The following is a 12,318-nucleotide window of genomic DNA, read 5'->3' as shown; positions in this document are numbered from 1 at the left end:
ACAGACATTTCTCCAAAGAAGATATACAGATTGCCAACAAACACATGAAAGGATGCTCAACATCACTAATCATTAGAGAAATGCATATCAAAACAACAATGAGGTATCACCTCACACCTGTCAGAATGGCCATCATCAAAAAATCTACAGACAATAAACGTTGGAGAAGGTGTGGAGAAAAGGGAACCCTCTTGCACTGTTGGTGGGAATGTAAGTTGATACAGCCACTATGGGGAACAGTATGGAGGGTCCTTAAAAAACTAAAAATAAAACTAGAATATGACCCAGCAATCCCACTACTGGGCATATACCCTGAGAAAACCATAATTCAAAAAGAGTCATGTACCACAACATTTATTGCAGCTCTATTTACAATAGCCAGGACATGGTAGCAACCTAAGTGTCCATCGACAGATGAATGGATAAAGAAGATGTGGCACATATATACAATGGAATATTACTCAGCCATAAAAAGAAACGAAATTGAGTTATTTGTAGTGAGGTGGATGGACCTAGAGACTGTCATACAGAGTGAAGTAGGTCAGAAAGAGAAAAACAAATATCGTATGCTAACACATATATATGGAATCTACAAAAAAAAAAATGTTTCTGAAGAACCTAGGGGCAGGACAGGAATAAAGACGCAGATGTAGAGAATGGACTTGAGGACACAGGGAGTGGGAAGGGCAAGCTGGGACAAAGTGAGAGAGCGGCATGGACATATATACACTACCAAATGTAAAATAGATAGCTAGTGGGAAGCAGCCGCATAGCACAGGGAGATCAGCTCGGTGCTTTGTGACCACCTAGAGGGCTGGGGATATGGGGATATATGTGTATGTATAGCTGATTCACTTTGTCATACAGCAGAAACTAAAACACCACTGTAAAGCAATTATACTCCAATAAAGATGTTAAAAAAAAAAAAGAATTGGAAGATCACTCGGGGATTAGAATTAGAAAAGAAAAAATATTTTACCGTTCATTTTATACCCTGCTGTATTGTTTGAAATTATTATAATGAGGAAATATTATTTTTAACTTTTAAAAATTGAATAAAGATTTAAAAACAACTAAAAATCCATTCAAACTTCAAAAGATGCCCCCCAGGGCTTCCCTGGTGGCGCAATGGTTGAGAATCTGCCTGCCAATGCAGGACACACGGGTTCGAGCCCTGGTCTGGGAAGATCCCACATGCCGCGGAGCAACTAGGCCCGTGAGCCACAACCACTGAGCCTGCGCATCTGGAGCCTGTGCTCCGCAACAAGAGGCCGCGACAGTGAGAGGCCCGCGCACCGCGATGAACAGTGGCCCCCACTTGCCACAACTAGAGAAAGCCCTCGCACAGAAACGAAGACCCAACACAGCCATAAATAAATAAATAAATAAATACTTTAAAAAAAAAAAAAAAAAAAAAAAAAAAAGATGCCCCCCAAACCCAATCTCAAAATGATTCAGAATATAAAGAGAATTGATGTATATTTTAAAGATGTCCTTGAAGATGCTTCGTTTAAGTTGTTGCATAAGATACATTTATTTGTCCTGAACATTAGTAGCAAATTTGAAGGAGAGAAAATCTAATCTTTTGTTATTTTCTTTGCTTGTTATTGAATTTGAGATCCTGAAGACATTCATATTTTCTTTCACATGCACCGTATTTTTTTTTTCTTTTCTTTTAAACAGTACAGACAAACCACACTTTGTTTTCTATTAATCAAGATCCAATTGATTGATACATAATGCCATCTAAACTTGATATCCTCCTGTGAAGAAGGAGGATATCAACTCAATTTCTGTATGTGTAATTCATTTAAAAAGCCATTACCACAAAGAACATTTCCCTACAACTTCCATCTTAAAGAGAATCACCTAGGGAGTGGGGGATCAAAAAATAACTACATTCCTTCTTTTTCTTCCCCAAGCTACTCAATAGCAGGGGTCATGAAATATTACTGGGGCGAGTGCAAATTATTCACAATTGTCTCCTTATGCGTATTTTACAGACTTGAGATTTTATTCTAGAATATTGCAGACCTGACTCCTTTTTTCATGAGCATGCCTTTTATTACTTTGTAATTAACAGGTATTTGTCCTAGTTACAAAAGTAATGTAAGCTGAAAGTAGAAAGGTTAGAAAATATCTTTAAAGTGTGATGAAAATGTTAAGTACTAAGGAAGGAAGGAAGGAGGGAGGGAAGGAGGAAGAAAAAGTAGCCTGTGACACTCAGAAACTGACCTGCCACTCACTGCTGGCCATGTTATTCTCCTTTGGGATATAAACCATCTTACAAAAGACCAACCTCAGACAAGACCACTCTGAGATCATAATAAAATGAGATAAAGCAAGGCCACTTCATCGTTTTGCCCCAGCATAGATGATTACAAGGTCACTGTGCCTCCCACAAAATGTCAAACACTCCCTCCCAGCCAAAATGTATGCCTGCTACTTCTTTACCAATTACACGTCTATCCTCACTCTCGTCTGCCCTCCCTACAGATAAGATTTATTAAGATGCTCAGTCATAGTACTGCCCGCACTTTCTGACAGCACCTTTGCTTCCTTAGAATCTCCCACAAGTCACCCAACCAAAACCCAAACTCTACAATAATCCTTTCTAAAACACTCTTGCTAAGACACCCCATGATTCTCCATGGTGTCTGCCCTCCTTGGCTGTGACTTGTTCCGCTACCGATGTGATCCCAATGGTCTTTGATTGACAGCACCTGTAATGTTATCACTGCAATATTCTGGTATATTTCCTCTCTTTCTTTGCACTGTGACAGATAATAGCTAACAATAAGTAACACTTACTGCATGATTAACCATGCTCCAGTCACTGTTCTAAGTGTTTTACTTATATTACCTAACTTAATTCTTACCACAACCCTATGAAGTAGTAGGTATTATTATTTCTCTTTTAAAGAAGAGGGACAGAAAGGCAAAGGTAAGGCAGTTATATGTTTTAAATCAAGGATTCTCAACCATGGCAATATTGACATTTTGGGCTGGATAATTTTTTGTTGTTTTGGGGAGTAGTCATGTGCATCACAGAATGTTTAGCACCATCCCTAACCTCTGTCCACTAGATGCCAGAAGCAGGCCCTCCTCTCCCCAGTGGTAATAACAAAAGTGTCTCCAGACACCACACGTGTGCACTGGAGACAAAATCACCCTTGGTTGAGAACCTCTGCCTTAAATGATTGGGATTTAATTCTAGGTTTCTAGGTTTTTTATTTAAAATTTTATTGTAAATATTTCTGACTGTTAACTTGCTTTTTAAAAACAAAATTTTAAAGGCATAAATTTTAATGGGTACAGAAATGTATACACTCCTATTTATTTAAACATTACCTACCATGGACTATTTCCTTTGTTTTCCATTTTTTGTTATTGAAAATAATTCCCTACAGAACACCTTAGCACACACATTATTTTCTATTTCTCTGACTTTTCTCCTTAGGCTCATTTATTAGGAAAAGGAATTATGAGGCCTCAGGGTATCTTTATTTTCTTCAGGAAAAAAAGGTATATCCTTTACTTTCATTTTACTCACCAATTTGTTCCACTAAAATAATTAAACAAAATACACGTCTCTCTTCCAACTCCCTGAACAACATTAAGTTTCAAGACTATTATTTTGCTGAAATATGTGTTATCTCAATATTTGCTGTATTCAGAGAATACTTCATTTGGAACCAGGTCTAGCTTCCATCCTGAAGCAGCGACAGGTGGCAAAAATATATGATGAATCAGATGAAGTGGTTGGAAGATGAGGCCTAGGAGACTATGCACAAACTCGCGAAGAATCTTTCATGCCAGATACACTGGGTTGAATAATGTTCCTCACAATTCAGGTCTACCCAGCACTTTGAAACGTGAACTTATTCGAAAATAGTATCTCTGCAGACGTAACTAGTTCAGATAAGCTCATACTGGATGGGGGGATGGGCATAATCCAATGACCGGTATCCTTATAAGAAGAGAGAAATTTGGACACAGAGGGAAAATGACAATGAAGACACAGATACACACACACAAGGCCACGTGAAAACGGAGGCAGAGATTGAGTGCTGCTTCCACAAGCCAAAGCTTGCCAAAGACGGTCAGCAACCACCAGAGGTTAGGAAGAAGGAAGGAAGGATCCTCCCCTAGAGCCTTGGGAGACAGCATGGCCCTGCTGACTCCTTGATTTCAGTCTTCCTGCCTCCAGAACTGTGAGGGAATAAATTTCTACTGTTTTAAGCCACTTCAGTTTGTGATACTTTGTTACAGCAGCTTAAGGAAACTTATACACTACATGAGGGTTTGGCCTTTACTTTGTCAATGAAAACCCACTGAAGCGAATTCAGTAGGAAGCTGTTAGTAGCCCAAGGGAGCTCAGTAATCTGAAGGTGGGGGAGGGGGAACTGATTCCTCTTTTATTTTCTAGGAAATAATGCTTATATGTGTGTTGTGTGTGTGTGTGTGTGTGTGTGTGTTTTATTACTCTCACCATCATTTTATAAAGGAAAGAATATTTTAGCACCAGTGTAGGTTGGAAATAAACTTAGAATATGATTAAAATTTAAATATAATTTTTATAATTTCTTAATTTCTTCATTTTGCTAAGGACTGGTAAAAATGCAGTTGGGGATCAGTACAACTCTACCCCCGGTTCATTAAATCCTTGCTAACTCTAGCTTATTCGCAAGTTTAACCATCCTCAAAGTCTTCCTTACAGAGGGTCATTGCCACATACAAAGGAAGGGACCCACAAAACATACCAGCATTTTAAAACCTTCTAGAAATCAAACGTACTCTCTTGCATTTTCTCAATATTTTTACATGTACAATTGATTTAGGTTTATTGAAGAATAAATCGTGAACATTTGGAACTAAAATAAATTCTGGAGAGCCCAATTCAATTTGTTCCTTAACCTAAAGAGAGGCTCAGTTACTCAGAAGGACGTAGGCCCAGCTACTCAACTAGTGCTTAACATAGCTAGTACTGTTTGAAACCATATATTTTAACTCCAAACTTATGGTTCTTTCCTCTACTACTCTACTTTGACTTTGTTGGTTTTCTGCCTATTTCACATTTCTCATGTTTTATCTCCCCAACTCAATGTCCTTCTGTTGAAAGTCTAAGACCCCTTCTTGGATATCCCTCCATGCGCCTCTTTCTAGCTAAGCACTCAGTACCTGTTTAAAAGACGTGGAAGAGAAGAAACAGATATAAAGAGGCCGATGATCAGCTGTGATCAAAGTTCTTCTGCCACAAGTAGTAAGTCCTTTCCTTCATCTTTCCAAAACTCTCTTTAGCTAAATCAGGTCCTTTCCTCACACCCCAGGCTCTTGTCCTCTGTCAGCACCTCACTCTTGTTTTATCTTCCTTTGTGCATCAGTGATTCATATTTCCTCCCAGGTGTGCTATGGCTATATATGATTGGGTTGGATAAAAATGGTAAAGTTTTTCCAGACTGCTTTAATCTATCATGTTTTCTTTCTATATCCAAAGGAAGACAATCTACAAGAAGAGCAAGGGAAAGAGAAGGGATGGACTATGGGATAAAAGCTGAGGGTTTTGTTGGGTTTTTTTTTGTCTCACCAGAGAATACTTTCTTTTTTTTTTTTTTTTTATAAATTTATTTATTTTATTTTATTTATTTTATTTTTGTCTGTGTTGGGTCTTTGTTGCTGCAGGCGGGCTTTCTCTAGTTGTGGCGAGCGGGGGCTACTCTTCGTTGCGGTGCGCGGGCTTCTCATTGCGGTGGCTTCTCTTGTTGGGAGCATGGACTCTAGGCGCGCCGGCTTCAGTAGTTGTGGCTCGCGGGCTCTAGAGCGCAGGCTCAGTAGTTGTGGCGCACGGGCTTAGTTGCTCCGTGGCATGTGGGATCTTCCCGGACCAGGGCTCGAACCTGTGTCTCCTGCATTGGCAGGCGGATTCTTAACCACTGCGCCACCAGGGAAACCACGAGAATACTTTCTTAATCTTCTAACCTGCACTGCTCTTTCACTGTGTGTGATACACTGGGAAACACCCCAGTCAAGGGCTCTAAGGACTTAGGTTTAAATTTAAATGAGGCCCTTAATTTCTCTAAGACTCAGTTTCCACACCCCCAGTGATGGGATTCTAAATTGATCCTATTTATCTAAAAGGGTGTTTGTGAGTATCAAATATCATAAAATTGTTCTATAACCTATAAGGTGCTGCATAAAGAAAATAATGATCAGCTTACTAGTTAAAACAGGTAAATAACTCTCTACTAGCGGGGGAAAAAAAGCAAATTGCTAAAATAAAAGGCACTAAACAAATACTAAGTGCTCCTGGTAAAGAAATATTGCTTGCATTAGCCAAATCTGTTTGTCCAATTTCCTTGATGCCTTTTCTTGCTTCTCTGGAACTTTCATTGAAAAAGCAATGACATTCCTCAGTTTGCAAGGCCTGTCACGTTAACATATCAATCCAGCGATGGTTTTTCCAAGGGCCTTGTGTGGAAATGTCCATTCACAAGGAGCCTATTACGTAAAGAGCATGAAATAAATAAATATGAATGGTCATCTTTGCCATTCTCCAGCCCTGTTTGCTGAAGTAAGGAATCAGTTTTTGTCGTTCAAATTCCAACAACTTCTGATCTTAACCATTAGTACTGGACAGAAGATTGAGGCTCCGCTGATTTACTGTCAAAGCCCAGAAAGGTATTTCAGAGATTTGTCTTTAAACCTTTTGGATAATGCACCCTGTTAATAAAATAAATTTGAGTATATACCCCTAATATACACACTTCGTGGTAAATTACACATGTACTATTATATTTGTATATTATGCACTTTAGAAAACATACAAGGGACTTCCCTGATGGTCCAGTGCGTAAGACTCTGCACTCCCAGTGCAGGGGGCCCAGGTTCGATCCCTGGCCGGGGAACTAGATCTCGCATGCGTGCCGTAACTAAGAGTTTGCACACCGCAGCTAAGAGTCCACATGCCGCAACTAAGACCCAGCACAGCCATAAATAAATAAATAAATACATGTATACATACATACATACAAAAAGTTCAGAGGATGAAATAAAAGTATGTAAATACAAAGCCCTTACTGAAGAGCACCTGAATAGTCTTACCTCCATGCAGTGTGAGAACCCACATTAGAGTTGTCTTATCACCTGCTCGTGCCCTGTCTTGTCCCAAATAATAACTATGTTTCATGCTGTATGCTTATGCTAATAGGAATCATCAAGAAATCGATCTCGTCACCACTGTACACATTTGTTCATTACCCACTGGAGCACTGGGGCATTGTCTCATGTCCAGATTTCTCAGTGGGCATTGATTGGGCTGCAGCCTCTGGTGACTTATCAGTCTTTCCAGATGAAATAGTCAACCTCGCATGCCCTCCTTGTCTACAACTTACTTTTCTTTGGGGGCTGAAAATACTGCAGTTTGGTTGAGAGTACTTGCAAGCTTTTGCGGCAAAATATTTTCACTAGCAAGGGAGAAAGAAGTAGACCCAGAGTCTGGGATTGTAACCCGAAAGGCAGTGCTGAAAAATACCCACGTACCTATAAACTTTAGAAAGTACTTACCAAATGTAATTTTGTAAACTACCAAATTCCTTGGCAACTTCATTTTTACTTGAATTTTATATTCTGTTCTTTATTAAGCCATTTTAAATTTTAATACAAAAATAATGTTTTAAAATCATGAACACCACATAAATGAATTCCCCTTAGGGAGATAGTCCATGCTTACTCTATTGCTGTGGGTATTCTCAGCATTCCCAGGATTTTGCTCACCTAGGTACAGAAACTTGAGAATAATGGATAAGGACTCAAATGGGAGATGGGAATTCAGCCAAGTTCCTGCTATGTCGCTCAAGGTCCAACGGTGGGACCTTTGCAGGTCACTTAACTTTTGTAAACCTCATCAAATGGTATCAATTCATGTAATGAGAAGTGGGGACAATTCATGTCTACCAACAGTCTTCTTTCCAGGTCATACCTCAAAGACCCCCTCTTGTAAATTGAAAGCATGAGAACTCAAAGGAGGCCTAGCAATCATCAAACAACATATTAAAGATAAGGAAATAGAGGACCAGAAAGGTTGACTACTTGCCAAACTCATAGAGCTAGTATTTTCAAACACTAGAAATGATAGTTTTGATTTCAGGAGGAAAACTGTTTCACAAAAGAAATTAATTTATTGAGGACTTCCAGGGAAAATTAGGAAGTATACCTCGTGTCCCAACTACAAGTCCACTGATCTTTCCACAGTATATGTCTTTGTCTCTAGTCTTTACACATGCTATGATCTTTCCACAGTACATGTCTTTGTCTCTAGTCTTTACACATGCTAGGTGCTCAAAGCATACGTGTTAAAATGAGCTCAGTCGTTCTAGCTGAAGGGCGACTGAGAAGCTACTATAGGTTGCATTCTCATCCCTGCCCCTTTAAGCTTAGTGCATTTTCTAAGTATTTTCCAGCGGCTTCAGAGAAGGTTTATACATGTGTGGATATTTTTCAGCAATGCCTCTGATTATGGGGAGTTTGAATCAAATTCCATCTGTTGATATAACCAAAATTTATTATCTTTCTCAAAAGGGCTGCTCTCTCTCTGAGTTTTCTTTCTAACTTAAGCAGCTAAAATACTCTGAGGTTTCACACTCCATTTGTGTTCTGAGCCTGACCCCCGCCTGTTCTTCAGCTTCCTCATCTTGCCTCCATCTCTTTTCAGATTCTCAGCCCACTAGCCCCCTACTGCTACTCCCCAATCAACACTCACACATGCTCAAATCTTTCCCTTCCTAAAATAAAGTAAAACAAGGTGAAACATTTTCCGTCCTGTGCACTCCCTCTGCTGCACCCCACCCTCCTTCCTTAAGAGATAATAAACTCCTTAATAAAGTTGTCTGCACGTACTGCGTCACTCATTCTCAGTTTCTGCTCTTACCTTCACCTACTACAATCTGGCTTCCGCCTCCAGGACTCCAGAGAAACTGCTTTCCCTCAAATCACAACCGGTCCTTAGTTGTTAAATCCACCTGACATTTTCAAGGCCTTCCTGCAACACTGTTATTTTTTTTTAGTCGATATTTGTTTTATTGAAGTATAGTTGATTTACAATGTTTTGTTAATTTCTGCTGTACAGCAAAGTGATTCAGTTTTATATATATATGTATGTATATATATATATATATATACACGTTCTTTTTTTATATTTCTTCATTAGGGTTTATCATAGGATATTGAATATAGTTCCCTGTGCTATACAGTAGGACCTTCCTGCTTATCTTATTTATATTCCATATAAAAGCCTGTATCTGCTAATCTCAACCTCTCACTCCATCCCTCCCCCAAGCCCCTCCCCAGTGGCAACCACCAGTCTGTTCTCTATGTCCGTGATTCTGTTTCTGTTTCATAGATAGGTTCATTTGCAATACTGCATACTGTGGATGTGCCTTTTTTTCCCTGGCTCCAATGACCAATATCCCTTGAGTTTCCAACCTCCTCAGACATTCTTTCTTCATGTCCTGGGCTCCCTTTTTCCAGCTTACCCGTTAAGTTTTGGTATTGCCCAAGGTTCTGTTCTAATTCTTCTTTTTACACTGTTATCATACCCATGACCTCAACTATCTTCTCCACAGTAGTGAATGCCAAGTTCACCTCTCCAATCCAGACTTCTCTTCTTACCTTCAGACCCATATATAGATTGCGTCCCAGAAAGTTTCCCTTACCAGAGTGGTGGATACGCCAGGGCTCCACCCAGATCCCTTCATAAGAGCTGGCCTAGCTATCTCACTCTTTTTTTTTTTTTCACACACACACACATTGTATTTTATTTTTACAAGAGATAAATCGACTGACACCAAGCATTGTAAATGCATGACCACAACAAAAGCAACAATGATTGCAATTACCAAACATGAAACACACTCATACTATGTCATAATATTGACATTCAGTCCAGTAATCCTCTACTGTAACAGCTCCTTTACTTTGCAGTGAAAATTGATCTGTATATTTTTTGCCTCTGAGTCCTTGTGGGATTTTTTTTTTTAATCCCACTCTCCTTAGCTACTTGGAATACCGGCTGCTGACGGCTCACAGCTGCGTTCCTCACTGGACATTGCTCTCCTGCTCAGGGAACTGCATCATTCAAGGTTATGCCCTCTTCCAGAAGGCAGCCACAGAAAAGGACTGGTTAATGTGCGGATAAAAAGACCAGGCCCTCCTGCCTCAATGTTCAGTACTACGAAGTGCCATCCAGAGCTCCTGACTGAATTGGCTGACTTCTCATTTCACATCTGCTTTTCCCTTTGTCCATTCCTCCTCTCATCACTTCTCTACAGGATTATCTCCTACGGGAACTTCCAATAAATCTTCTGCATTCAACTCTCCATCTCAGAGTCTCTATCTCAAGGAACCATCAAAAGAAAACTCACCATAACCTCCTATAAACTTATAAAAACTATTTTTTCCTTATTTAAAACTTTACTCTTTAATTAGAAACCATATAAAAAATAGTCATGTCAGGACTCAGAGGCAAAGGCAGAGACTCCAAAATAGCTGTTTTTTCCTTAACTTGTCAGGCTTGAGCAGAGTTTACACCAGGCCAGACTCATCCCAGCTCTGGCTACAGCCTACTCTCTACGTCCCGGTCCCAGTCACGTTGGTTGGAACCTGGCTGCACTTCATCCAAGGGCCTAATTCAAGGCTCTTCATGGTTTCTTCCTTCTCCTTTTCCACCTCCTGCAATATTCACCATCTTAGTATATGGTACCATCATACAGCCAGGTGATCAGGTCAGATACTTAGGAATCATCCTTGACTTCTTCCCCATATCTCAGCCACTCACCAAGTCATGTCAATTCTACTTCCCAAATATCTTTCAGGTTAATCTTTTTTCCTCCATTTTTACTATAACTTCCTCAGTTCAGGAAAACAACTCCTCTCCCAAGACTGTTGCAGTGCATCCCAAGCAGCAAGCCAGAGCTGGGAGTTGATCATCTCACCCCTGGGCTGGCCTGAGACAGCCAGGACATACCACTCATTTGTATCTATCCAAGAATAACTCCTCCAGGCTTCCAAATTACCAACAGGGTCCTGCCATGTGTCATACAATATTATCATTTTCTGTGTATGTCACGCCATGAAAAAGACAGGAAACTGCTACTGCCACTTGGTCCTAGTTGGTCACTTTGCCTTGGGTCTCCCCTTCCCTATGCTAGATGATAAGTCCCTTAAAGACAGGAACTCAGTATCTTCTCTCTGTTTCCCAGAGTTCAGCCTAAGACCGGCACATAGTAGTCACTCACCAAATATTTGTTGAATAAATCAGTAACCTAGTCAATCCATCCTTCGAAAGAAGTAACGAAGCAGAGTTTGAAAGGGTAAGGAGGTAATAATGAAAAGAAGAAAGGGAAAGGAAAAGAAACCAGTTTCTCATCCTTCCAACAATCTTGTTCCTGGTGTTGAATTGATTGCCACAATGAGTGATCTATTTTAGAAGGAAAGAGGAACGTTGGTAAAGTTCTGGAAAACAAGGTTTTAAATTATAGCCACATTTTGTCATTTTGCCCTTTTTAGTGTGTAATCTCTAAGAGGGCTTATAATATCAGCTTGTGCAGTGAAACAGTTTACCCAACAGAGGAATCAATAAATACAAATTAATGACAATAATTAAGGAGCACAGACTAGAATTGCTAAGTAAACTTCATCTGAGGCAAATCCCTCTCTGGAATGGAAGTTTTATACACTTGTTCCTGCCTGTTGCATTATAATTCTTTTTGACAGTGGAAAAACACTGGTCAACAAGTGGAAAAATAGGTGTTCATGTCCCAGCTCAACCATATACTAGTGATGTGACCTTGAGGTAGGTACGTAACTTCTTTGAACTTACATGTCTTTGCCTGCAGTAAGAAAGGATTAGATTGGACGATGTTTAGGTCCACTTCCAGCTCCAAAATTCTATTCTGATCTGTCCTATGTTCTTTTCAGCTCTCTCCATGTCTGCCAACCCAGTGGTTTTTTTTTTGCAAAGTGGAAAATGAATTCAAATTGGCTAGTGTTTTATTAACATTATCTAAAAATAAACTTCAAAACAGTGACCAGGAAACTACTCTGTGGAAGCAATGCATGCCGGCAAGCTAGAAGCTTTTTACAGGAACCAGTTTCAGTCTTATTCTTCTTCACCTCTTAAAGCATGTGCTTCAAACAGGAAAGATAATGAGAGAACATATATACTTATTAACCAAGCCAATCTATGGAAGAGAAGGAAGAAAATAAAAAGTGGAAATTTAGGCAACTGTTGACTCTAGGGATCACACAGAAGGGAAGTCTGAG

Source organism: Balaenoptera musculus, chromosome 3 (genome assembly GCF_009873245.2).
Source record: "Balaenoptera musculus isolate JJ_BM4_2016_0621 chromosome 3, mBalMus1.pri.v3, whole genome shotgun sequence".
Lineage (NCBI taxonomy): Eukaryota > Metazoa > Chordata > Mammalia > Artiodactyla > Balaenopteridae > Balaenoptera > Balaenoptera musculus.
The sequence above is the reverse complement of the archived record's forward strand: the minus strand, read 5'-3'. Positions refer to the sequence as shown.